The following is a 2,959-nucleotide window of genomic DNA, read 5'->3' on the forward strand; positions in this document are numbered from 1 at the left end:
TAAATAAAATATTTACAAACAAGAATTAAAGTTAAATGAGGTCCTAAGAAAGAGAACCTAAAATCCTAATCCAGTGAGTTTACCCACTGTTCCCTTAGTATGTCAGGTATTTTCTCATTCTTGAAGGTTTAAACAATAATAGTAGGTGCTCATTATTAGGCCTTTTCTCTCAATTTTATCCACATATCAAAACTGAGCTCCAAGTCACACCTCTGTGAAGTTGTCAATAAACACATCAATTGATTTCTTCAGTTTTGGCTGTTGATGATTTTGCATGAAATGTGAGGTCTCTTCCAGCCAGGGAATCATACATCCTCATTCATGTGTTTTTCAGAGAGAATATTATTAGTCTTTTAGTTTCTACTATTGTGAGTAACCAAAAGTTTTCTTGCTGGATGTGGTGGAGCACACCTTTAATCCCAGCATTTGGGAGGCAGAGGTAGGAAGATCACCATGAGTGTGAGGCCATAGTGAATTCCAGATCAGCCTTGAGCTAGAGTGAGACCCTACCTCAAAAAGCCAAAACAACAAACAAAAAAATTTTTTTTTGTGGGGGAGAGATCTTCTGGTACTCCCTGCCCCTATTCTTCTCATAGAGAGGTTTCAAAGAGACGAATGAGAAAAATACTTCAGACATTGCCAATTTTGTTATTTTGAAATAAGGTTTCATGTTGCCCAAGATAACCTTGAACTCCTGTGTAGTTGAAGATGACCTTGAATTTCTAATCCTCTTGCCTCCACTTCCCATGTCTAATGACCCTGGTTCAGTTCCCTAGTACCCACGTAAAACCAGATGCACAAACTGGTGTGTGCATCTGGAGTTTGTTTGTAGCAGCTGGAGACCTTGGCAACCCCACTCTCTCTCTGTATATGTGTGTGTCTTCCCTCTCTGCTAATAAATAAATAAATAAATATTTAGGGCTGTGTAGAGGACAGAGGTCCAATTATTTTCCACCTTATTTGCTGAGAGAAGGTATTTCACTGACCCAGAGCTCACTGACTCGGCTAGCTTAGCTACCCAGCTTGGCCTGTCTCTGCCTCAACCAGGCGTGTACTGCCACATTTGGTGTTTATGTGGATGCTGGGGATCAGAACTCGGGTCCTTATGCTTGTGTTGCAAGCACGTTACTGATTGAGCCACCTCCCCACTCAACCCTGTTTTTTTTTTAAGGGTAGTCTACATATGATGCCCAGGCCTGCCTCAAATTTCTGGGCTCAATCAATTAATTTTCCTGCTTCAGTTAGTCAAAACCACAGAGGTGTTGCAGTCTTTTCTTTCTTTTTGGTGGTGGTAGTGTTTTGTTTTACTTTTTAAAAAATATTTTGTTTATGAGTGAGCAAGAGACGCACACATACACACACAGACAGAGACAGAGAAAGAGAATGGGAGCGCCAGGGCCTCCAGCCACTGCAAATGAACTCCAGACGCATATGCCTCCTTGTGCATCTGGCTTAAGTGGGTCCTGGAGAATTGAACCGGGGTCATTTGGCTTTGCAGGCAAACTGCTAAGCCATCTCTCCAGTCCTTGTTTTACTTTTTCAGGTGGTGGCACTGTCGAAGAAGGGTATTTCTGGCTTATGCATAACCACCCTTCCTCAATATTAGCACGATTAACAGGGCTTGTTCGATTAGCTCTAGCTTGATTAGTATTAGCTGTGTTATTAACATGTTCCTGATTTAAAAGAAATACTGAAGGAACTTTATCTCTAACGTTCCTGCTGTCCTTAGTTGGGAAAAGCTGAAAAATGGCAATGCAGTTCAGCAGTGAAGACAGAGAGTGTTGAGTTTTGAGAAGGAGTGAATAAGAGGTTGTGCCTAGTACTTTCAGGGAAGAACCCAGGATAGCGATTTTCCTCAACACCAGGGCCACAGTTTCCCTATGAAGTAGGTGATCCGTATGGAGAATTCCATATTCGGCTCCACGGGGGGCAGATAATCAAAGCTGGGTGAATGATGTATGTTTAACAACTTTTTTTTTTTTTTTTTCTTATAAGGCTTCACGGTAGCCCAGACTGACCTGGAACTCACTGTGTAGTTCCAGGCTGTCCATGAAGTCATGGTGATCCTCTTACCTCAGCTTCCCAAGTGCTGGGATTAAAGGGGTGAGCCACCACAACCAGCTAATAGCTGCTGCTGCTTTTTTTTTTTTAATTATCTCAAACACAGAAGACAAAGACGAGGAGGGGGGGAGGGAGGGAGAGAAAGGGAGGGATGGAGAGAGAGGGACATAGAGGGGAAGGAAGAGGGAGGGAGAGAGTGGGAGAGAGGAAGAGAGAGGGAGAGGGAGGGAGGAAAGAGAGGCTGGGTGCACCAATGCCTCTTGCAGCAGCAAACGAACTCCAGATACATGGCCCACTTTGTGCATCTGGCTTTATGTGGGCACTGGGGAATCGAAGCGGGGCCGTCCTCAGGCACTGCAAGCAAGCAAGCAAGCGCCTTAACCACCTAGCCATCTCTCCAGCTCACTGCCCCCCCCCACTTTTTTTTTTTTTAAATAAAGCCAGTGTATACCAGCAAAAGAATCCAGTCCTTCAATCATCTCTGGAGGAAGGAGCTGCAGGAATGTCTACCTTACAAACGAGGAAGCACCGCGGCTCACAAAGCCCCGGTGGTTTGGCTCCTCGCTGCAGTCCGCTAACCGTGGCCGCCCTCGTCACCTCGCCACGTCCCGTGCCGGGCGGCGGTCGCGGGTCACGGCGGCTGGCTACCGACAGCTAAGCAGCTCAGAGCTCGGTCAGGTGGCACTTCCGCCTCCCTGGCCGCCGGCGCGCTCCGCCCTCCTCGCGAGTCACGAGTCGTTCCCGGGGGGAGGGGGCGTCTGCCCTTCCGCCCGCTGATTGGCCAGCGCCCGTCCTCTGATTGGCCATTCCTTTTCTGGCTGGCCAACCCGACCGGATACCGAGGGAGGGCTTCCGCTCCCCCCCTCCTCCCCTCCTCCCGGCGCGTCCTCGGCGGGCA

This window comes from Jaculus jaculus, chromosome 1, assembly GCF_020740685.1.
Source record: "Jaculus jaculus isolate mJacJac1 chromosome 1, mJacJac1.mat.Y.cur, whole genome shotgun sequence".
NCBI lineage: Eukaryota > Metazoa > Chordata > Mammalia > Rodentia > Dipodidae > Jaculus > Jaculus jaculus.